Source organism: Pinus tabuliformis, chromosome J (genome assembly GCF_031772625.1).
Source record: "Pinus tabuliformis cultivar Carrire ecotype Pingquan chromosome J, CPIR1, whole genome shotgun sequence".
In the NCBI taxonomy this organism is placed as follows: Eukaryota; Viridiplantae; Streptophyta; class Pinopsida; order Pinales; family Pinaceae; genus Pinus; species Pinus tabuliformis.
Window position 1 is genome coordinate 1,308,392,732 of NC_142295.1, and position 26,761 is coordinate 1,308,419,492.

Genomic DNA, 26,761 nt, shown 5'->3' on the forward strand with positions numbered 1-26,761 from the left:
GGTAATTATAATCTCGCGATGGATGAATTCCTTCCCCACTATTTCTCCAGCCACCGTAGTACCATCCCCCCAATCGCCATCCTTCGTCCTACTGACAGGCATGATGATTTTATTAAGACCCGATTCCATCCTGATCTTCCATCTGCCTCTCCACGCTTCCCTATTAATCCGCTCTGCTGGATCGCACCTTATCCTTCGTGGCTTGAGCATGATCCGTCTTGATGAGGTCTGCCAACTCCTTCCACTCCTCGTTGCCTTCAATGGTTCTCCATTGCCTATCAATGGAACTGCCACGTCCCTTACAGCCGCAATTCGCTAACCAGTCTGCCACCTGATTCCCTTTTCGCCGCACATGACTCGTGATGCTGTAGTCGATGCGTTTAATCAAGCCGGATATTTCTTGGATGATTCCTGCCGTCCGCCAACTTTTGGTTACTTTCTCCCAACCTTGCCCATTGTTGAGTCTCCTCACCGTGTCCACAGCCAGTTGTGAATCCCCAGTGATTTCTAGGTTGGTGTATCCATTCCTGATAGCAATTCTTAAACCTTGGTGCAGGGCCCAGAATTCAGCCTCATTATTAGTCATTTGGCCTCCCCATTCGGCATAGATCCACCTGACTTGATTGTTGCTGTCTCTAAAGATCCCTCCAAAACCAGCGTCTCCCGGATTACCCTTCGAAGCCCCGTCAAAGTTAAGCTTGATAAATTGATCCCGAGGGTATGAGAAAATCTCTGGACTCTGAGTTCTCATGTCATTGTTGGCCGAGCATTTGTAATGCACCATATCCAATTTTAAGTTTAGTTTATTCAGAATGGCCTGTTCTTCCGCAGTAGTTTTCCAATCCTCACTGTCCCATTTCTCTACTAGAATGGTCTCCCTCGTGTAGTCTACCACCTGCGCCCAGACAACTTCTGGAGAATTAGCCCGACTCTGAAATATTCTCCTATTCCGTTCTTTCCAGACCGTCCAGAGAATGAAAGAAGAAGTCAGATTCCAAGACCTCTGAACAACTCGGCAATTGAAGGTTTCCTTATTCCACTGATAGATAGCATCTTTAAATTCTCTCATGATAAGCCCTGGTTTATTGAACAATTGTTTGGCCAAGATCCATAAGCTCTCAGTGTATGGGCAACGAATTAGAAGATGGTCTCTCTTCTCCTCATCATTTTTGCATATGTAGCATTGTGAGGGGCCCTGGAACCCCTTTTTTTGGATACGATCCCAAGTCAAAATTTTATTCTTTGTGGCAAGCCAGATGAAAATAGCCACCTTAGGCCACCAGTTGGATTCCCATATAAGTTTCCATTCCCAATTTTTGTCTCCTTCGTTTTGAGACCCCATTAGAAAATAGGCCTCCTTGGTAGAAAAGATTCCCTTCATTGAACTCCCCCATCGAAGGATATCTTGCCCTTCGCGGACTCTGAGCTTCCTTGATTCCATTTCCTTCCGGTAAGCTTCTTGAATATCAGGATTTAGACTCTGATCCCATTTTATCGGCTCCTCCCATACCCTCCATCCATCCGGAGTGTCATTTGCTTTCCAATAATCCTTTACTTTCCGTCTAATCCTAGCATTGTTTTCATAGACTTGGGAAAGTGCTTGGACGCTGTTCAGTCTTTCTCGTTGCTGCCAGCTATCTTCCCAGAAGTTTGCCTCTGCTCCTCCTCTGATTTCCCAGAAAGTGTGTTTTGCAATCAAATCTCTGTTCTGAGAGGCTAATTCCCAAATGTTAGATCCACGGGGGGTTTCTTGTGTTCTTAGAATGTCAACCTGTGTGTTGGGCATTCTGTATTTGATCCTCCAGATAATTTTCCATAGATCACTTCCTCCACTAAGCCATCTCCACCATAGCTTGGCTCCCAGGACCTTGTTCAGGATTTCCGGGTCCCTTAATCCCAACCCTCCTTGTTCTTTTCTTTCAGTGAGTTGATTCCATGAGACCAAAGCCCATTTTTTCTTTTGATCAGTTCCACTCCATATAAATTTGCGGATGATTTCTCTGATTTTAGCACAAACCCCAGCAGGGGCAGCCATAATCGATAAAGGATAGATAGGGATAGCCTGAAGTACCGACTTAGCCAGGATAATTCTACCAGCAATATTCAGGACTCTGAACGACCAATTGGCAATCTTTCTATTGAGCTTGTCCAGCAATCCTTGCCAGTTTTTCAATTTTTTTGAAGTGAAATCAAGAATATTACCCAAATATTTAGTGGGTAGATCTCCTCTCTTGAATCCCAAAGTTCTGATAAGATGAGCTTTGACTTGTTCTAGAGTGTTGAAAATGAAGATGCAGGATTTATCTCTGTTTATTTCTAGACCCGAGGCAGCTGAAAACAGATCCAGGATCCTCTTTAAATTTTGGACTTCTCTTACCGTGGGCTCCCCAAACAACATAATGTCATCAACAAATTGTTGGTGGGTCAGAGGCAAATGGTTTCCCCAGATTTTCAATCCTTTAATTCTATTTGCTATTCTTTCTTGTTTAATGAATCTCCCTAGTCCTTCAGCAGCTAGGATAAATAAAAAAGGAGACAGCGGGTCACCTTGGCGGATCCCTCTAGAAGCATTAAAAGTTTTTGAGGGACTTCCATTTACCAGGATAGAAAAATGAGGAGTGGATATTAGATTATTAATCCATGCAATCCATCTTTGATGAAAACCAAATCGTTCCAGGACTGTAGCTAGGTAATTCCAATTTAGTTTATCATAAGCTTTGGATAAATCAAGTTTTATCATCATACCTTTTTGTTTTTTGAGTTTCAAGGAGTGAATCACCTCCTGAGTTACCACCAGGCCATCAAGGATCTGCCTACCTTCTACAAAACCCGTTTGTTCGGCCGAAATGAGGTTGTCTAAGAGGGGTTTTAAGCGTTTAGCAATCACGGACGTGATGATTTTGTATATGACATTGCATAAAGCTATTGGTCTGAAGCCATTAGCCTCCTCTAGGTTGTTTCCCTTAGGAATGAGAGCATAAAAGGTAGAGTTAAGAGCTGGCCATACCTTTTGATTTATTCTTGATTCTTCAACAAGCTCCAAAATTTCCTGTCCCAGGAAGTGCCATCCAGCCTGGTAAAAATCCACCGTGAAGCCATCCGGTCCAGGGGCTGTCCCTTTCTTCATAGCCTTCACTACGTCTTCCAGTTCCTCTAGGGTCACTGCTCTCATAAGAGCTTTATTTTGGTCCTCTGTGACCAATCTAGGGATTGCAGAGCATATCTCTTGTATGGCCCTCGTTCTATCACCAGGGGGTTCAGTTAAAATTTCTTTGTGATGGGCTATCAACACTTGTTCAATTTCATTCTGTTCAACTACTCTGTCTCCATTCCTGTCCTTGAGTGATAGTATTCTGTTTCCCTGCCTGTGTTTAACCATGGCTTGATGAAAGAATTTAGTATTGCGTTCTCCTTCCCTCAGCCATTTTATCCTAGATTTTTGGCGCCATAGGATCTCCTCTTGCTTCCTCCTCTCCTCCAGTTGGCCAAGGATTATCCCTTCTTTGAGGATGCTTTCTTCAGTTCTTCCCTCCAAAATTATTTTCTGTTGGAGATCAGTCATTTCCCCTTCCAGTTTTTGTTTGTCCTCCAGAATGTTTCCAAATTCCTCCTTGTTCCATTTCTTGATTTTGCCTTTCAGCTCTCTCAGTTTTAACTGAAATGTTTGCATTCTGCATCTGCCCTGAATATTACTTTGTGTCCACCATTTCTCCACTCTCTTGATAAACTCAGGGTCCCTTAGCCAGAAAGCTTCAAATCGAAATGGCCTCTTGCCCTGAATTTTTTTGATGTCGATCTCTAAGCGAATCGGCCAGTGATCCGATCCCAGAGCTGGAATGATCTTGGCTTCCACAAAGACATCTTTATTCATTATGGCTTCGGACACTAGGAATCTATCTAGCCTGGTGGCAATTTGATTTTTGCCACCCCGTCTGTTGTTCCAATTATATACTCCGTTAATGGTTTGAATATCCACTAACCGGAGTTCTTCTATCATCTCATTGAATCTGTCCATAAGGTGGTCTTGTCTCCTAATCCCTCCTTTTTTCTCTTCTAAGGATCTGATCATATTGAAATCGCCACCAATAATCCAAGCAGCTTCAGGGTACAGATTGCGGATTGCCTTAACGTCCTTAATAAACTGATCCTTATGCCCAGGAGACGAGGGGCCATAAACTCCTGAGATAACTACCTGGTGTTTAGTTCCTACAACCCTTCCCAGCCCCGAAAGGATTCCACGCATACTCACCCAGTTGTCTATAACAATGTCATTTGGGTTCCATAGGATTGCGAGTCCTCCTGCAAAGCCTGTTGCATCTTGCCCCATCACCTGGTAGGGTAGTCTGCTTCTTTGTATTATTTCCTCTAGTTGGTGAATCAAAATCTTTGTTTCCTGTAAAATCAGAATACTAGGTTTTTCTTTTTGCAGCTTATCCTTCATATACCTTTGTTTGCCTTTACTATTCAGACCCCTAATATTCCAGCTGACCACTATCATTTAAAACTTTTTATAGGAGGGGAAGAATACCTCCGACAGAGGTATTACCTTACCTGAGTTTATCAAGATCTCTCCCACCGCCTGGATCGTTTCATTCATAGGTCTCCGACCTCTCTTTCTGCTGTTTTTACCCAAGGTATCTGTTCCTTTGCCTTCCGTCCCTTGCCCCTTTTCCAACATTACTGATGTATCCGGGGGTTCTCCTTTTTTCTCTTTGTATTTCTGGAATACCTCCTTGTATAGCTGCCTTTGGTCTTCAGGTATAAATCTACTGTCTAGGTTCTTCCATTCCTGGATCAGTCTTCGCATGATTATTTCTTCCTCTGCTTCCGTTTCGGGCTGGTCTTCCACTTCCATATGAGCCACTAGATCTGTTTCAGTTGCCTCTTCCTCTGTTTCCCCTTTGTTGACTTTGCTAACAGATATTCCTTTCCCTTTTTCCTCTCCTTGTACTTCCATTGGGCTATTGTTTGTTTCCTCATCATCTTCCAAGTTTACTTCATACTCTTCACCTTCGCTCTGTAGTACTTGATATTTGTTCTGGGTTCTTGCTTGGTTGGTTTGCTTTTGGGATTGAGTCTTTGGTCCTTCTCTATTTGGTCTCCGCTTCCTGACCACCTGTTGAAACCCTCTTTCTGGATCCTCCGTCCTCCCAGTGGTATTCGGTTGGTTCGCCTGACTTTTTTTGCTCTCTGCCTCTCTGTTAAGGGGGCATTGCCGATACAGATGACCATACTCGTGACATATTCGGCATCGGAAGGGGATATGTTCATAATCAATTGGCTGTTTCCAAACTTCGTCATGGTATTCCACCTCAACAGTTTCTGGAAGGGGATTAGCCAAATTTATGTAAACGCAGATTCTCGCATAGGCATTATACTTACCTCTTTTCGTGGCCTCTGCAGTTTTGACAAAGCTTCCGATCGAGTTGCCGATACCTTCCAAGATCCCCGGCTCCCAGAACTCATCAGGAAGACCAAATAACCTGACCCAGACTGGTGCATCAAGCATTTTCTCCTTTTCAGGGTTATATCTCTCCTCCCAAAACTTCATGAATAATCCTGCATTATTCAGGAAATAGGGACCCTCTTCAAAGATTCTGTTCGTATCTTCCAAATTCGAAAATATTGCTGTGAAGAACCCTTGTGCACCAAGCTTGAGATCTATCTGCCCCTTAGGTCGCCAGCGTTGATCGATCCATCTGTAGAGTTCTCGCTCAGACGGCCAGTATCCAACAAATCGGCAGATTAAAGCATGGTCCTTCATATAGCAATTATATTCTTCCAGCTTGTTATGGGGAACGACATACCTAGGCTGTTTCTCAGCCCTCGGTAGGCATTTTCCTCTCATTCGTTTTTGCCATAAATTACCCATGACTGGGATTTGGTTTACCCTTTCCGTATGGTGCTCTCCATCCGTACTGGTTTCGCCCATAACCACATTTTTGAAGGAGGGGATCTCTCCCCCCCCCCTTGGCTCTCCCATTGCGTTCAGGGCGGAAACTCTCTGTTTTTCCTTACTGACTTTTCTATTTCCTAACCCGACCCGTGCCGGCAACCTGCGAGATCCTGTCCTAGCAGGTCTGTGAGCTCAGCCGACAGTCTGAGCCAGCCCGTGACCTCGTTACTCTTGTCCTGTAACTCGAACCCTAGCGTTCATCCTCGCGCAGCGTCTAACCACAGTGTTTTTCGAGAGAACAATACTGATACATATCATAAAGCACTTAAAAACCATGGAACATAAGCATATAAAACAAAGATAAAAATATATAATCACGCGTGAGATCAAGACACAAATATTTTATTACAGAGTTCATCCAATTTGGACTACATATTCGGCTCGTGCTCAATAGTGGGGAGACCTTCATTCATTAAATGGCATGAAAAGGGAGAAGTACAAGCAGATTTTACATAACACCCTTATACCTCCAATATGGAAGATAAATGAAAAATGGAGATCCCAACTCTAAAGATAGAAAACACCACTGACTTCCTAACAAAAAATCGTGCACAATCGGCTATCCAAATGCCCAATTCTAATGAAAGGGATTTTTGCACCTTCTCGAAACCTTCTGATTTTTTAGGTAAGGTCCTAGATACCTGCTAGGAGTAGGTGCTGCTACTCTGCTCTATGAACCTACACTTCTCTCTGATATGTCCCTCCCCTCTCACTTTCCAGATAGCCCAATTTATATGATGATGGTAAGATCCTTAACAATTCGAGAAGTTAAAACAAAGTGACAAGTTTAGGCAAGCGGGATGTTTCAAGCAAAGATTCTTGGACCTTGAAATAGTGTGCAGGTAACAACTCTTTTAATCATAGAAAATTCTCCATCGAATAACTCATACAGGCCGTTTTGAATAAAATCTCAAACCGATAGAATAATACAAGAATCGACACATTAATCCTTAAGCGGTGGCTTTATTAGTAGTGGCCTTAATATATCATAATTGATAACCCATCAAAAATCGCAATCCATAGAATCTGAAGGGTGGTACTATTATCGAGACTCTGTGCTTAGCGATGTGCGATGTGCAATAAAAGGTGGACCCGATGGAACAATCAAATTGTGGTGTATAACTATGTCACGTCTATAGGAATTTCAGTGTATCACAATTGGTGGGGCTGAGGGCGATTCTCCATAACGGGCTAGTGCACACTACCAACTATGATTTGTGAATCGGTGGACCCCATAGGTTTCAAAACCATACCCTATAACTGTATCACATCTCGGGTTCATCAGCATATCACAATCAGTGGACTCAGTGGTAATACATATAACATGGTGTTGTTCCCTATGATGTGGATATGTGATTGTGATATCACAATCGCAAGTTGACTCTATTGGGCTGATTATGTAAAATGCTTCCCTTTGTGATGTGTGATATGTGATCATCGCATTGCACCATTTCTTGCTTGGGGATGATTCTTTAACAACGGACCTCTGCCTTTTGCGAACAACAAACTGTGGGGCCAAAGACTCTACCATATCATTTTTCTTCCTTCCATTAGTCCAAGTCAAACTGGAACATTGACTTTCCATAACTTCTTCATATAAGCTTGGAATCAAGTGACATTCACATCATTGGAATCAAGATGCCGAGCACTTTAGTTTATCAAGATTGTACCACTTTGAAGTTTGAGCCTTTTTACAATGCCACTGATACTTCTTAGAGATCCACCTAGATCAATGCTCCTGGATCATTACAGGTTTCCTCCCTAGCAAAGAATGAATAATTTTCTATAGGCCTGGAAAAAACATCACAGTCCTCTCTAGAAGCGCCAAGAAAACATAAGAATAATCACCCCTACTGAATCAGTCACCGGCTCAGTTTATAGGAACATATGTAATGTGGCCTTTTATAGTAGTTTCTCCAAACAAATTTTAGAGGATCATGACTGCATGTTTAACATGATCAGAGGTTCATAAATACTGGAAATCAATTGCTGCCTTTCCAACTACAATAGCACTTAGAACTGGTTCACCAACTATTTTCGTTAGATTCCAAAACACAAAACATTTTCCTCACAACTCTGTGCTCTCTACAATTTCCCCAAGATAATCCACATTCTCATCCAAGAATCCCTTCGAGAATCCCATACTACCTTTTTCAAGATACCAAATCCAAGTTGTTGAATGGAGGCTAATTTCCAATCTAGAAGAGCTAGTGAAAAATCTATTGTATTTTCTTTCAAGAAGTTAAGGGGTAAAATTATTAGAACTACATCACCAAAAACTCCTGATGATTCTCAGTGAAAACTTTTACCTCTCTCTCTCTATTGCACCTTTTGACTTTGGGTCCTTCGTAGAGTATGAAATCCATGTTACAACATGAACTAGTTGAATATTAAGGCCTTCAGTTAATGCCTCCATAATAGTGTTATAACCTCCTTTAATCATACAATGAGCTCTTCCAAAACCTCTATAAGTATCATCCTAAATATGATAAGGAAGTGAAACTTAACTAAGTTCTGCTGCACAACCATACAACAAATTAGCAAAATGTCAATCCATAACTCATCTCTCAAGTGGATAATTGCATCACTATTCCATGTTGTAATTGTGAGATAAATTTGGTTTATCAACTTGCAATTCCATGTTAATTCCATTTTCCATACACCCAACTATTAAAACGTTACTTTTAGAAATTGTCTTTATGCTAGAATCAATTGTTTCACACAATTCATCTAAGTCTCCCGCTGAGGAATCTGGGATGCTATACTCAGCTTCAAGTTCCTCATCGAAGCTGGCAGGAACTTTTCACCAGTGACATAATCATATAGAGGGTATTAACTATTTAGCACTATCAACTCCATGCCAAGTTGTGTACAAAGAAATAAAGATGGATCTATTTTTCTTTTTGTTGCTGCATCTGCCTCAACACTAGTAATAGTGCTAACACCTAGATCCATTGGCACTGAAAGTGCTAAACAATCTGTATAAACTCTTGAAACTACCTTATCTCATGTATCCAAAATATTTACATGACAATTTATCCACTACAAATGTGTAGCAACTACTAGCTTAGAAGGCCATGCACCAATAAAAATTATCCTTTTCCGACATTCTATAACATAATTTTTATCGTTGGCCTCTGTTGCTGCAATTCACTTGGATTCCTGTTTATCAATTTTTTAGTCTACTTGCAAACCATGCTTATGAAGATCATGCAAAAGGTTTGCTCTAGAAATATCACTAAACCCCTCTTCAGCATAAGAATATTTTATATGGTCCAATGCATAATGAACTTTAAGTATTGGATCCACATCAATTTTTACTCCATGATCCTTTCCTAAAAAGACTTAATTTTCAGTCCCAACCATAAATGTCTCTTGTTCCTAACTTATCATCTTTGTAGGAAACAACATATTCAATTTCCACCTCATTTTTCACAGCAGAAATTCTTACTGCCTCCACTGTTAAATTCCATGTTGCATTAGGTACAACCACTAGGGCTCTATCTATTTTCATAAGAGAAGAAAAACATTCTTCATAGTTCATTTTATCTCATTTTGCTGACCGAGAGCAATTTTCTACAGGTTGGTTTCTCTTCACATATTCCACATTAAGCGACATTAATTGGTTTTTACCTTCTACCTAAATTTAATTCTTCCCAGGTTAAAGGTTTTCATCGTAATCCTTAATCTGACTAAGAATGAAAGAAACCTCCTCTTCTACAACAATCAGTTTGTCACCACAATTTTATGTTTGCATACTCTCTTTTGGAAGCTTCAACTTTGGCTCAAAATCATCTTTCATTTTTGGTTTTTCATCGCAACACCAACATTTATATACCCTTGTAATAAACATCATGCACATTGTAAGCCAAAAATTCTCTTCTAATTATATTAGTTTCTTTTAAGGTTATAAAAGACGGATGGAAATACATTAATGACTACCAAAGATGCAAATGCTTTGAAACATGAAAAACATAGTAAGCTTATCAATAATTTTATCATAAATCAAATAAGAAAATAATTTTTCAAATACCTAATAGGATGAAACAAAAAAATCGTAACAACAAGAAATATAGTATATACATGGGTTAACCTCTCAAAATTTAGCTTCTCAATTGGATGTCTAGCTCAGGTTGTTATTTGGGTAACACCCACTTAGGTTATTACACATATAGAAGAGACTAAGACTAAGAAAATTTCATACTCCATCGTCTCATTTGTAGTGTGATAAAAAGGGGGATCTACTATCTATTCAAGGATCACAAAACTCAATTTTGACTTTCTTCCAATATTTAAATTAGTTATGCCTATCTTTGTTGACATGGGAGACCCTTAGGACAATCACATATTTTTTCTTGATGCTCTTATCTACTAGAGGAACCATGTGGCAAGCCCAGTGCAACACCTTATTTGATTATAGATCCATGAGATCTCAATGGACCATGTGCTCTTCATCACTGAGTTTTCCCACCCTCTTAAGGGCCCCCGTATAAATGTCATCTCAAAGACTAAGACAGTTCATGGAATACCAACAAGAATTAAATTTCCTATAGACACCATTAGTGAGATGCCTCTTCCAGGCAAAAATGCATTTCACAAGTTCATATCATCCATCTATATAGGATTTATTTTATAAAACGTTGGATGTTAGTAGAGATGTATATACAATGATATTTGACTTGGATGAGGAATATCCTTCTCATTATTCCTCCAAAATCCCAGATAATAGTTCCAAGAATTCATGATCTTTTCTTCCTTGTACCCCCGTACATGAAATTTCTCCTAAGTTTTTAGCTCTTAATAGTATGTTTGCAGTAGTATTTATTTTCGACACCCCCTCTTTGGGTGGTTTTCTATATAACTATACTATTCTAGATCATATTTCCTCTGTGATTTATTTGACTCATCGTCTTCCCAACAAATAAGATAAGTGAAACTTCAATTTTGAATTTCTGATCTTTTTTCATTATCTAGTGATTTATTTCTGTAAACTCTTATTTTAGGCATGAAATAATTTAAGAGTTCAAACGTATAATAGAACTTTCAGAAAGCATGGTGTTATGGGCTAGACAAATGTTGAACACCTTGAGAACGTGGAATCCTATGTGCGGAAAGCTTCACTTGGAAGAAATTTTAGGCAAAGGAGAGATTCTGTGAAGGAAGCAAAGCATGGTCAGTGAAGGTATAATAATTCAGTAGCTTAATGGTTGAATATTGTTAAGTTAAAGGCAAGGCCGATTTTCCAAAATAAAAGTTGAGTCCCCACACTAACACATGTTAAACTGAAACTAAAAGGGTGGAATCATTTAATCCATGTGGTTAGAATGTGCAAGAGATCAATACTGCAGATGTGAAAGAGAATTCAAATGGAAACACAAAGTAGCACATGTCTACTTAGCAGAGACCATGAAAAGTCTCAATGTCAGGGTGTTGAATTCTCAAGAAGCATATAGCCATAGTCACTGGGTTCAAGAGGAGTTGTGAGCATTGCTTTTTCTAGATTTGTCAGCAAAGCCTCCTATCTCAACATACTCCAACTAATAATGACCAAGATCAAGAAAAGAAATGAAAATGTACTCCCTATTTTTATGCCCCATGCAACACCTTTGCTCAAGAAGAATCGTGAGAGACACACAATACCAGTAGGCTACCCACATAGTCCCGGGTTGGAAAGCAATGGAAAATTAAAATTCTCACATCTCTCGGGAATCTCTCCCATTAATGTATTTTCTAAGAAGTTTATGAACTCGAGGTCAAATATTTTACACAAATTGGGAGGAATGATACCTTCAGGATGATTGGAGGATAGGTCCAAGTACATCAGTGAGGCTTGGTTATCCATCTATGTAGGAATACTTCGAGTAATACTATTATTTAGAACAACAAAAAACACTAGATAAGATATATTTCCTATAGTAAATCTATTATTTCTCAAATCCAAAAACAATAAAGGATTTCCTAGATTTGGAAAATATGTGGGTAAGAGACTATCAGTGAGACTTTTTGGATTTCCAAGTGTTTCATGAAGGGTGCCTACTAGTTTATTATTTTTTGAATTAAGCTTCACAATGCCTGAAGTCCTTCCCAACCCCATAGGAATACTACTAGAAAATTGGTTATGAGAAAAAATCAGACCTTGAAGGTTTTGGAGTCTCTCGAAGTCAGGTAAAATGGGCCCACTAAGAAAATTGAAGGAAAAATCCAGCAAAGTTAGATTTGCAAGCCAAGAAAGTTTCCAAGGAACATGACCAGTAAGTAGGTTCCCTGTAAATTTAACTCATCTATCACGCTGCAATTCCTAACTTGCTCAAGAATGATTCCAGTCAAATTTTTCCATGAAAGGTCCAACAGTCCATGGTGTTGTGTAAACTTGGAATTAGACAATGGGAATATCTCCTTGTATCCAACACATATTTAACCTGCAATGGAACTAGAAAGCTTGTTATGAGAAAAGACAAGGTTATCTAACATTTCTATATCCCCAATCTTTCTTGGATTGTTTCAAACAAATCATTACTTCCCAAATAAATAGCCACGATTGACACAGTCAAAAAGTTGAGGAGGAAGTTTTCCTGATCTTGTTTCAATGAAGTCATAAATTTGTTAAGTTCTTCATTTTTCCAACCTCTTTAGGAATAAATCCTTGTAAATAATTGTTATCAAGGTGCAACATCTAGAGATTGTTGGAATTAGACATGGAAGGAGACAACCAACCCACAAGGAAGATATTATTGAGTGATATTCCATGCAAAGTCTGTGAAATATAGATCTCATTTGTTAATTTTCCAGAGAAATTATTGTGTGCCATGTCTAAGGTAACCAAAGGAAGACTTGAAAGATAGCCATGGATTCCACTAGAAAAATTGTTCCCATCCAATAACAAGTCTATCAAATTCATGCACCCTCAGAAAGTGTTCTCTATGCTAGTTGTAAATTGATTCAGGTACAAGGAGAGAGAGGCTAGGTTCTTCGCATGACAAAGCTCTAATGTTATTGGTCCATAGAGCCTATTAGCATCAATTATCAATGTTCTTAGAGATGAAAAGTTTCCTAGTTCCTGAGGTAAATGACCTTCAAAATGGTTTTTGGATAATGTTATAGAAGTTAATCTTCTCCATCAACCAAGCCAGGATGGAAGGGGTCCTATCAGAATATTTGCCTCAACAATAAAAATATGAATTGACTCCAGATTTGTGAAATCATTAGGTAGCAGCCCAACCAACCGGTTGAATAACAAATCTAGTACCTGCAATTTTCTACAATTGGAAATTATGTTTGGGATCCATCAACTTAGTCCATTAATCATAGTAACTAGATACAAAAGGTTGTGCAAAGTTCCAATGCTATATGATACTGATCCTTTAAGGTTATTCTTTGAGAGGTCAAGTTTCGTCAGAGATTTAAGGTTTCCAATTTCTGAGGGAATGTGCCCACTAAACTTAAAGCCCCGAAAACCTAATATATTAAGCTTAATAATTTTTTTAATATCATTTGGTATTTCATCGCTAAATGATTTTGATCCTATCCATAGACAGATCAAATTTTCCATGCCCCCAATTTCCTTTAGAAGTAATCCACATATTGCATTATAACTAAGATATAGAGTGACTAAATTATAAGGATGGCCAAAATCAATAGGGAAAAATCCATAGAATGAATTTTCGCTCACATCTAGATACAAAAATTTTAACAAATTCCCCATCTTGTGGGGGGGGGGGGGATGCTACTAGAAAATATATTGGAATTGAGATCAAGATACTTCAAATTTTCAAGATGGTCGAGCTTGGTAGGAATGCTACTAGATAATGAATTAAAATTTAAAATAAATTGAAAACATTAGCAATATTAGGGGGCATCACACCATATAGATCATTATTTCTTAAGTCTATATATTCCGGTTTTGGAAAACCCTAGAGCTGTGAAGGTGGTTTCCCTGTCAGTTCAATAATGTTCAAATTCAGACTCTACAAAAATGTTAGGTTTCCTATTACAAGGGATATGGCTCCCCACAGAAATATGAAGGATTAATCCAGTGAGAAAACCCTTCCCTATATACATTCTATACCCACCCATGCACAAGGGTAGGAGTTTGTTTTAGCGAGTCAGTGACAACAATTTTGTTTGTGAACCATGTTTCAGGCTTCTGAATGTTTGAATGTCTTGAGAATAACCTCTACTAATGAACTATCTACACAACAATATAATAAATAAATCCTTAACAATTCTCGAGGGCCAGTTGTGAGGAAAATATTAGGCATTATACATTCACCATTGACACATGGTATTTGAACGAAATTGTAGTATGGCCTGTGTAACTATACACTGACTTTAAACAAATGGAGAGTTATTGCAATGATGTAATATTTTCTATATTGCTAAGAAGTAGAGTTAGACTTTCGCAAGAGCTGAGATGGAGTTCTTGGAGAAAATTCAAGTAACAGAGGAAGAGAAAGGAAACCAAAAGGCCAGAGGAGGTAGAGTCTACAAAGGTGTTTCTTAAGTTGAGAGTGGGAGATATCTTAAACTCTAGGTGGAGGTTGAAGTGAACCAATGTGAAGCCAATCATCATTTATAGAGATTCCCTGAAATTAAAAATAATATTTGATGTCTCTAGTGTGCATTATATAATTGGTCTTGGAGTTCTATTCTTTCAACCTCTTCTTTCATCTAACTCATTGTAGGTTTGAATAAGACACATTGCATTTGGGCTTTTCTACATCTTTCCACATTGTAGAATTCCCTTTGAATAACATTGTTAGGTTGTAGAAAACACACCATTTGTTACATAAACAATATTGATCCATTATGATTCCCAATCTGTCATGGGTAAATTGGGAAACTCTAGGGGTTGTGTAGGATTAAGAGAAGCTCATAGCATTTGAGAGGGAGGAAAATGAACAATGCACATGGATAAGTTTTGAACCCTTATCCATCTCACCAATATTTTCTTTGATATTACATAGGACCAACGTTCACTCTTGGATGGACCAGTTGATGAGCCTCGGTATTGGAACAAGAATGTTGTAACTCTCGAGGGTACTAACTTTAATTATCAACCTGGGGTTTGTACAAAGTTAAGAGGTATCAGTACTATATATGCAACATACAACATGTCCTTACTTTGTTGTCATGATGTAATGGAGTGCATGCAATGAAATCAAATCCTAAACTAACTACAGAAAATGAAATGCTCGAAATGGAAACCTTAACCTATTGCAAGAAAGGAAATATAAGGAAAGAAACCTATTGTAACTGCATAAAGTAAAGATCATCAACTAAATTTCAACCATTATAGTTCAAAGATTTTAGATCCATTAATAGAGTTCATTGGATATGGAAATCAAGAAAATCATCATTGTATTATCCAATAAATAAATTTGTCCATTAACCCAAATCGATGAAATGTTTTGCATGGGTAAAGAGGAAAGTCCTAAGCATTCTTTCATCTTCCCTAATAATTGATTTAGGGACTAGGGGTCTTGATTCAACCCTATGGGAGAATAACCAAGCTTCTTGAGTGAATCTAAGCAAGTATAAACATGTTGGAAGGCTGCTACAGGGTTTCCTGTAGTTAAACTATAGGAAGTAACATAGTTGCTATAGGGAGTTATAATTCACCGAATTACCAACCAAATAAATTCCAAATTGGATGAGATTTTTTATTTATTGAATAGGATGTCTTAGGTCTCCATTCCAAGTGGAATAAGTCGAAAATATCTCTGTTAACTCATGCGTAACAATGGCAGAAAATTACTAGTCTAAAATCTAGAAATTCGAGAACTAGTGAGCTAGTAAATCTACCAAATGCCTAACCTAATCAAGTGAAAATGAAACAGGGTAATATTTGTTATCAACTAGAATGCTTCTTTTATCTAATTCAAGTGGAATCAACTCGATTGAAGCTCATTAACATGCTCTAAAAAATAGAAGAAATTTATTGTTATTTGCCACAGAGGACTTCTAGAAATCTAGATTTGGGAATAGCAAACTGATCCAAGTAACTCAGAAATTACTATGACCTTCCAAAGTTTTTACAATTATCAAAAGATGCTCATGATCCTACAAAATAACTTCAACCATTTAACCCAATCCTACAATAAGAAATCATTAATACTAAATGCAAAAAAAAAAAGAAAAAAGAAAAAGAGATGCATGTGAATAAGAAGTGAAAAGAAGAAAAGTAAATGATAAAAAAGGTCTTTGAGGTTCTTGGGATGCCCAAACACAAGGAAAATTAGATTCATATGAATGAGACCAATATTTAGAATCTTAACATAACACTAATCTTCATTATTTACATTAATATAATTACATCCTTACAAGAAATGACAATGGAGCTGCAAAAATACGAGTTCTCTCCACAAGAAGAATAATAAAAGTCAACCCTTAGAGGAAAATTTGACTTGGTAATTATACAAAATGATTAGGAATCATTCCCCATGAAAGAAGGAAGCTTTCCCCACCAAAATACATTGGTTAGTGGATCTAATTCCCAATACTCAGAATCTTCATTAAATGGTAGCGAAGACATTCCTAGATTTTCTCAATCATTAGAGCTCCACAATCTGTTCCATAATTTCCTACTATCTTGTCGATTTATTATTTGATATTGATCCTTTTAAATAGGGAGCAGGTCCGTAGATTATCTCCTCTTCCAAATCTCTGTAATCTTCCCAATATTCTCACAATATTCCACGAAAATAAATAATCTTGGGCACAAATATGCAATTATCCATCAACCTTCCTAATGAACATATTAAATTTAAAAATAAATTATATAACGCAAAAAGAGAGGTTTAATGTGTTGAAGGATGGTTATATGGGCCTTAATTTATGTCTAATTTAGAGGCATGGGTCTTAATTTATGTCTAATTTAGAGGTCCATCATACCCCTTGCTGAAAGTGTTGCTCATCCTCTTAGCAACTTAGTGATCTCATTTTGCCTCATTCATGGCCATGGTTGCCTCTCTCTTATTCATTCCTCATTCCTTTCTCTTAAGAATCATGGCTATAAGTTCTGCAAGGATAAGCACAAAAAATGTAGTTGTTCTCTTCATGATTGTTTAACAGTATTTCAAGAAAATAAACATAACTTTTCTATTTGCAAGTGAACTTTTCTTGCTTTTAGATCCATTTCATTTATATCCTCTCCCTTCAAACCTTCGTTCCATTTTCGCTCATTTCTCCAAAAAATTTTGTGCATAAAAAAAATCACAGTGTTTACCGAGACCATTAGCCTGCCTTCTTCCCCTTATTCAAGATGGGTTCTTGAATATTTTTTCAGTATGGCAAGGTCTTCCACATCCTTTTCCAACCTTATGCTACCTTTTTCCACCATTTGAACACCTATGAAACCTTCGAAATGCCTTTATATGAGAACTAGGACCTCGTGGAGTAATTCATGTACTGACTATAGGAAACCCTACAGTGGTTCCTATAGTACTACAAGAAACCTTGTAGTAGTTCTCATAGTCCTACATGAAACCATGTTTAAACCTATTTTGAGAATAAATTATAGTTTGAGCCTAGGGTAGGCCCTCAACTTGACTTCCATGCCTTTATCCCATTTCTATAACATCATTTAGGCCTTAGAAAAAACCTAGAAAGAGATTAGACCTCTTGGAAAGCCTATTTTCATAACTGCAATTTGAGTTATATTTTGATGGTGAATGCCTTCTTTCCTTTTGTTGCCTTTTTCTTCTCATTTGTGGCTGAGATGATTGCCTAATGGCCTTGGAGTTCTCTGTTTTGATTAGGTCTCCCTTGGGCATTGCCATTTTGGGTTTTAGCACATTTGTTTCCTTTCTTCCTTCTTGTAGTAGCATTCTGCCTTCCTCTAGCAGTCATTCCTCCTCTTTCAGGGTCTTCTAACTGTACGAGAGTGATGAGCAATGATGTAGAGGGTTTGGAGGATGATGGTAGGGCTCAGAGGGAGTAGTATAGGTTTGTGAAAATGGAGAGGATGTGGTCTTTGTGTTTTTAAAGATATTTTTAGTGTGAGACATAGTGTAGGATTTGTTCTTGAAAAATATTAATTTTTTCTTATGAAATGGGATCAATGAATGATGGATAGATAGTGGATATGAAGTCGATGGAGGGCTTGGAGTGTTGTGGTGACTTCGCCTTTGCAGAAATTTCTTCTTTTAAATGATTTCCCCATTCCTCGAAATCATCACTCTTCCTAATTTGGCTTTATCACATTGCATTAGTGAAGGATTGAAGTCCAATTAACTAGTTGAAGGTGGCTGAGACTATCGACCCATCCTTAGATTATAAAACCTCATCTCTCATGCATTCACAACAAATTTCTAACTATAATATGCTTAAGGGAAGAGGTCAAGAATATTTCATACATGTACCTACTTGAGGGTTGTTGGAGAGGCATGTATGATGCTCAATCCATGGTCCTCTTGAGATGATAATTTCCTTTCTTTGCTTCTGCATAGGTTTTCATAGCTTGGTGATTCTAAACCTCTGTCTTCCAGTTACCATGAGTAAGCTATCTTACTCAAATCTGGACTTCTTGGAGTGATGGTATTGGCCATGGCTGATTTCACCTTCCCTATACCTTATTCCACCATTAGACACCTTTCTCACACTTTATTTCACCTTCCATACCTTCTTATAGCTTTTAGCCTGTTTTTTGGAGTAAACTAGGACATAGTACTACAAGAAACATCATATTTTCTTTGTTTTGTCCATATCTCCCAAACGGTAGAATGGATTAACCTGAAATTTTTGGATGATGTTTCCATCATCCTTATGCACCTCCCCATAAAAAAATGCTTGGCGAATGATTGTACGAATCTCAATAAACATTAAAAATGGTTGAAGTTGATGGAGATCAATTTCTTGGAAACCGTGCACTATAATTTTCTGAAATTTCTTGGGCATGTTACAATCATCCATATGTATCTCCCTGTGGAACAAAATTTTAAATGGATGCATGAATATCGTCAAAATTAAAAAATGGTTGTAGGTGATGGAGGCCAATTTCTAAAAAATTATGCAATGGAATTTGTTGAAATCACTTGAGCATGTTACCATGATCCATATTCATCCCCCCCTTAAACATCTTTGCAAATGGACGCATGGTTTGCAATACATGACAAAAATAAATTTCTGCTCTATGTATTTCTGTTTCCTCTAGTAAACCATAACATTCCTGTATTATTGTATGACAACAAGGAAAATGAATGGGAAAATATTGGGAATGATGGGTGCATGGTGGAAATAGATGAGGGTGATGAATTGGGAGGAGAAAGTCCAAGTTTGACTTCTTTTGACTAGAATTTTGACCCAATTTTTGTTCATTTTTTTTTGTGCCAACGTGCTTTTGTTTCTTATAGAGGTTGGAGAACACCTACATTCATGAGAGAGATATACAAGGAGAAAATATTTTTATTTGTTTCTTCTTTTTCTTTTCTTTTAGTCCAACTAGCCACCTCAATGAGGTTTTCAACTAGTAGGTTTTCTTAGTCGCCTTAAAGGAGGTTTTCAACTGCAATCTTTTATTTTTCTCTTTTTTCCAACCCATTGAATGCCTCATGGAGGTTTTCAATGAATGAAACAATCTTAGGCACCTCAAAGGAGGTTTTCACTAGAAATTTTATTTTTTTCTCTTATTTCTCATATTATTTTTATTTTTTCTACCCTTCTCTACTTGAGAAACAAAATCACTTTCAAGTGCAAGAATACTTCCAATGGAGTCATGTCCATATCAAGATGATGGAGAAACTTATGTTTAGGCTTGAAATGTATGATTTGACATGTACATTAATTTGAGAGATCAAATACTTTGACTTTGATGATATCAAGTAGAGTTGAAGAAGAGAGTGTTGTTGCAACTTAATGACAGCATGGAACCATATTTCAATATAGTTGTGATGCCTCTGGTCCACTTGCTCAGTTGGATCATACTGGATGTCGTATTCTTCAATGACCTTCAAATATTCCTTTTTTTATTGATTGTTCTCTTGAACACATGGAGGATTTGATGGTAACCATGAGGAAACTTTCTCAATCTCTGATTTTCATGTTTTCTCTTCATCAAATGCAACCCATGATCCTTTGGTATTCTCATTTGAATATTCTTCTTCTAGATGTGGTCTTTCAATGGTATAAAGAGAATCTATTTTTTGCAATACTCTTCCTAAGCTAATATTAGTACCATTTAGATCAAGAGGAGATGTTTGGAAGTGTTGTACCTCAGTATTGTAAGTGGGTTGAGCTACTTCATTGTGTGGGTTTAGAAATGGTGGTACAGGTAGTTGAGTGGGAGTGGATATTTTAGATGGACGTGTTTTGGGTTGTGGTTGTGGTGGAGGTGAATGGTAGGGATAACATGGAGTTTGGTATGGAGGATATTGAGGAAAACATTGAGGACATTGTGGATGGCTCCCATAAGTTCCTTGCCAACCTTGTTGCCAAGATTGGGTTTTGGGTTGAGATGGCCAATGCTTCCAAGGAAAGGGTGTGTTCTAATTACTTTGAGGTATGCATAAACTTGAAATTGTAAATTAGGCTTTTGCATCATATTATGTTGACTAGGCTTCCATGGTGCTCTTGGAGCTACCTAACACAGTTGTAATGGAAATTGACTTGCGCCATTGTCCTCTTGTTAAACTTCCTTCAAACTTGGTAGCAGGGGGAGATATTTAACATCATGTGATTCTTCATGGACAACACAAATATCAACATCTTATTTTTTCTCATTTGTATTCTTAACATTTCTACTTGTTCACTTAGATTTCTAAGAATTTATGTTTTAAAGTTATCAAGCAAATTTCTAAGTTTAGCTTGACTTACTGATATTGTGTTATGAAAATAGCTCACAAAAGATAGAAAAGATAGATCAACTCCTTAGAATTTAACCTCTTCGAGGGGGAAACCTCCTTTACATGACATAAATGAACAATTCTTGGATGATTCAAATGACAAAACCTCCTTTCTATATATAGGAGTCTAAGGGGTCACAATATAACCAAGCTGACCTAACAATAATAATATAAGGGCACAAAAATAACAATAAAGGGATTCTATGGGGCACAGTAATAACAATATGGGGACAATAGGGGCACAACAATATTAATAAGGGATACAACTACAATATTAATGTGGGCATCACTAGTATTATAGGGACCTAACATGCCCCTCTCCTTCGAAAAAGTGTTGTCCTCAACGCTTGAGTAGTTCTGGATGCTTCTGTATAAAGTTCTCAGCCTCCCATGTGGAATCTTCAGCGGATAAGTTCTTCCACTTGATGAGATACTCTGAAATGGATCGATTTGATAGTTGTCGAGTTCTTGTTTGTATGTCTACTTCCGGTTCCAATATAATTTTTCCTTCCTCGTCAAGTTCTGGAAATATTGTTTGAACTGGGAGCGTGTCGCCTATAACCTTCTTTAAACATGAATCATGGAAAACTGGGTGTATTCGGGAAGCTGCAGGAAGCTCCAATTTGTATGCAATAGTACCAATCTTTTGTAACACGTTGTATGGAACATAATACTTTGGTGACAATTTGTTATCCTTCTTAGCTTGCTTGAGGGACATTTTTTATATGGTTGTAGTTGTAGGAATACCCAATCACCTACATCAAAACTTATTTCACTGCGATGTTGATTTGCCTGTTGTTTCATTCTATTTTGCTCCAACATGAGGTTATCCTTTAAGAGTTGGAGAACTTGTTGTTGATGCTCGATGTGATGTTCCACTACTTGAACCTTAGAATTTTCTGTTAAATATGATGTGATGGATGGTGGCTGATATCCATAAAGTGCCATAAATGGGGTCATTTTTGTTGCAGTATGGAAGGAAGTGTTATACCACCATTCAGCCAGAGGCAACCATTTGACCCATTGTGTCTGTTTATCAAATACAAAGCAATGAAGATATCCTTCCAAACATTTGTTTACTATCTTTGTTTACCCATCAGGTTGAGGATGATAAGATGAGCTATGAGCTAACTGAGTACCAAGACAAGAAAATAATTATGTCCAAAATTTTCCTGTAAAAATGGGATCTCTGTCACTTACAATAATTATTGGGTTTCCATGTAGCTTTTGAATTGTTTCCATAAATGTCGTAGAAACTATACTAGCTTTAAATGGATGTGATAATGCACAAAAGTGTGCATGCCTGGTAAGTCTGTCAACTACCACCATGATGACACTCTCTCCCTCAGAATTAGGTAAACCTGTGATAAAATCCATTGAAACCTCCTCCCAAAGTTGGTTTGGAATGGATAAAGGTTGTAATAGACGTGGTGTCTTAACTGTTTCAGCTTTATTTTGTTGGCATACCAAAAATTCCGCCACAAACTTTTGAATATCTGATTTAAGGCCATCCCAAAAAAATTCCTTCTTAACCCTATGGTAAGTTTTTAAAAATCATGAGTGCCCTCCTAAGGGAGAAGTGTGCAATTCTAGAAGAATCTTTTGTTTGAATTGGGAATTCTTACAGAGGTATAAGCGATCTTTGTACCATAACGAATCATTTTTCCAGATAGATGTATCAGATGTACTGGAATCTTGTTGTAACTTTAGAATAATTTCCCACACTTCTTCATCATTCTTCCATTCCTCCCTTGCTTCATTTATCCAATCTGGTTGGATAATAGAAATGGCACATAACAATGCTTCCATATCCTCATCCTTTCTTGAGAGTGCATCTGCCACATCATTTTGCTTCCCTTTTTTGTAGATGATTTCAAAGTCATAACCCAACATCTTTGTGACATATTTTTGTTGTTCTTCAGAGGATAATCTTTGTTCTAAAAAGTATTTAAGGCTATCATGATCCATTTTTACCTTGAAGTGTCTTCCCATTAGGTAGGGTCGCCATTTCTTAATTGCATGTAGTATCGCCAACATTTCCTTCTCATAAATAAATTTTTGTAAATACTTTCCCTTGATTGGATGAATTTCGAAAGCAACGGGTCTTTCATCTTGCATTAAAATAGCACCAATTCCATTTTCAAAAGCATCACATTCCACAATAAACGTTTTCGTGAAGTCTAGTGTAGCTAAGACAGGTGCTTGGCACATCGCCTCTTTAAGATCTTCGAAGGCCTTTATTGCTTTTGGCTTCCATGAAAATGCATCTTTCTTCAACAATGTTGTTATAGGTGCTGCTATTTTTCCATAATTCTTAACAAATTTGCGATAATACCCTGTCAACTCGAGAAATCATCGCAAATGCTTTATGGATGTGGGGATTTCCCATTCCTTAATGGATTTAATTTTGCTAGGGTCTACCTTAACTCCTTCATGGGATACAATATGACCCAAATATTCCACCTCTTGTACTCCAAAGAAACATTTGGATCCTTTTGCATATAATTGTTTCTCCTCCAATAGTTGTACCACCCTGTCAACGTGTTCAACATGATCCTTCCAAGACTTGCTGTAGATTAGTATATCATCAAAAAATACTAACGCAAATTTTCTAAGGAAGAGTTTGAAAATGGAATTCATCAAACCTTGAAATGTAGAAGGTGCATTGGTAAGGCCAAAAGGCATGACCAAAAACTTATAGTGACCCTCATGAGTTATAAATTATTTTTTTGGAATGTCTTGAGTCTTAATTCTCTTTTGATGATATCCTAAACAAAGATCTAACTTGGTGAAGTCAATTGATCCATGCAATTCATCCAATAATTCACCAATGACAGGAATGGGAAACTTGTATTTAATAGTGAGCTTATTGATCTCCTTATAATCCGGACACATGTGCCATGATCCATCCTTATTGTGCACTAATACTACTGGAGCAGAGAAAGAACTTTGGCTAGGTTGAATTATACCAGCCTCAGGCATTTCTGCAACCATACATTCAATTTCAATCTTTGGGGCATAGGGATATCTGTATGGCTTGATGTTTGGAGGAACACTTCCTAGAATCAAATGAATAGCATGATCATGATCATGAATAGGTGGGAGATCTTTCGGAGTCTCAAATACCTTGGAATGATTGTCCAAGACTTTTTGGAGATTTGGAGCAATAGAAGAATTTGATGTGGAAACATCTAGCGAACATAATTGTGCAATTACACCTCGGTGTTCCTTTTTTAGAAGCTTTGGCATACTGTTAGAGCTTATTATCTTTCCTGGTTTCCCTACAATAACCCTTAATTCAACCTCCTTTCCTTCCACATAAAATTTCATGAAAAGTTCTTGGAAGTTAAAAGTTATTATACCCAAGGATTGTAGCCATTGGACTCCTAGTACAACATTAGCACCTCCCACTGGAATGGAAAGCATTGGGCTTTTCTGTTAGAAAATTATATATTACGAAGCAGTGGAACACATAAAATATTGCAGAAATATAAAGACAGAAAATGCATAAAACAAGAGAGACACAGATATACGTGGTTCACCCAATTTGTGCTACATCCATGGAGAAACAAGCAGTCCTTCTTTTATTGTATTATCCAGCAAACTGAAGAGATACAACCTACAACAGATCCGTGGTAACACCCTCTTCGCTCTCAATCTCCTCTCTCTTCCTCACTCAGAATACAGATCTACCTAGACAAAATACAATTTCCCTCATATATAGTGAGGGGTTGCCTTCTAGGGCAAAAAAACCCTAAATTAAACATGACTTCTACCATCCGATCATCCGCCTAATGAACGGCTCAGATTGACTAGAAATTACAAGACTTTTAAAAGGCAACTTTACATCTATTTTTAGCAGTGGCCCCGAACCCTTGCCGGCGGATTTCTAGCCCCCATACCCCCCAGTTAGGGGGGATTTACCCCCCTAGACCCCCACGGGGGGGACAAGGTCCCCCCGCACCCCACTACGTGGAGGGGTGTACAATATTCTTGGGGTATAAATCTGACTGAGACCTTTGAATGCAGAAGATAATCAGGCTCCACACCCAACATTTTCAATACATATTCTCCCATGGATAGCTTGATATTATGTAACTTTCCAGAGAAATTTATCGTTCCTCCATTTGAAATCATCGATTGACACTCTGGTGCTGGATAGAGGAAGCAATTCAATTCTTTTGCTATCTGACAATGAGTAAAATTGTGGGTACTTCCTGAATCAATCAACACTATTACCTTTTTCTTCTTGATTTGTCCTTCTATCTTAATGGTTTGAGAAGTGGTAATTCTAGCCAATGCATTACAAGATATGGTCGAATTCATTTCTTCTTTATCTAGGCTTTGTTCGTGGAGTATATCCTATTATTTTGACATTTTTTGCTCCTTTTCTTCTTCCTCTTCATAATCTATGTAGAATAATTTCTTCTTAGCACACTTATGACCTTTACTGTATTTGCTATCACAACTGTAACAAAGCCCTTTTGCTCTTTTTTCTTCCAAATGTTGTGGTGTCGACCTTATAGGTTGTGGAAGGATAGGGGCAACAACACTTCCATATTTATAGTTGTGAGTGGTATGCTTCCTGGTTGCCACAATTTTGCTTTCCATTTTCCTTGCTAACTTGAATGCCTTCTCTAATGAATCAGGTTCCCAAAGGTGAACATCATGTTGGATATTATCCTTTAATGTTGCTATGAACACATCAATCCTATGCTCCTCTGGAATATTTTTTACCCTTATGTTCAATTTTTGGAACTCCTCAATGTGCTCTATTATCGAACCCTTTTGTTTGAGACTTGTCAATTGGCTTAAAAAAGGGTTGCTTTTTGTATCCTCATAATGCGCTGTCAATTCTTCCATAAAAATTTCCCAAGTGATAATTTGTTTACAAGAGAAAAGCCATTGATACCATAAAAACTGATTTAGTTCCAAATATAAAGTTGCAATATGTAACTTTTCTATGTTTTGCACATTATTGAGATTGAAAAAATGCTCCATCTGTAATATCCATGTTGTAGTATCCTTGCCATCAAACTTCCTCATATCAATTTTTGGAATATGGTGTGTCTTCAATCCAACATTAGAGTCTATGGAATCATGATTAACATTGTTTTTGTTTTCATCATGAGTTTCCTTTACTACCCTTTCACAATTAGTGACCGTTTCTTGTAGCAACTTATTCATATTTATCTTCAATTCTTCCATCTTATCATCCATGCCATCTGTTTTAGTGTCCATGCCATTCATCTTAGCTTCCATGCCATCCATCTTAGATTCTATTACTTTTTGTGCAAGTGACACTTGTTGCACTTGGTCTCGTAATTTTGATATATCATGTTGCATTTCTCCCTCTTCTTCATGAGTCATGCTAGAGATTTCAGGTAGCTTACTAGGTGTTTGCATTTTCTTTCCTCAGGGCATCAATTGGTGATAATAATGCTTAACTCTTCCCTTTGAATTCCTTCAAACTAATTTTTCAAACCAAGCTTATGCAAAAATAAAAAAAAAATAAAAACTACACACCCTTTTTCACTTTGTAAGAGCTTGATATTGAATCTGATGTATCTCTCTAATTTCGAATCATCCAGTTCTGAAATTGTGATTTGTAGTGGCCCTCTACGTCCTTTTTCCAATGCCACTAGTCTAATCCAAATCGGATTCTCCAAGGAAGAGTTATGCACAATCTCCCAAGATGACCTCATTATAGACCTTTCCAGAAGAGCGAACTTGTATGAAGTGCCACGTGTCACTATTTTGACCTTTGGCTTTGAAAAATATATACAAGAAACGACAGTCCATCCTCTTTTTGTACCTTCTTACAAAATTTCAATTCGATTCTCAGAGAGAAGGTTATGACGATTTTCCCTAGGTCACCTGTTTGGAATGTAATTCAGGACTCTGCAAAAAGACCAACTTCCTTAGATCATATCTCTGCAAATATAACACAAAAAGCTCTGAAATTCGG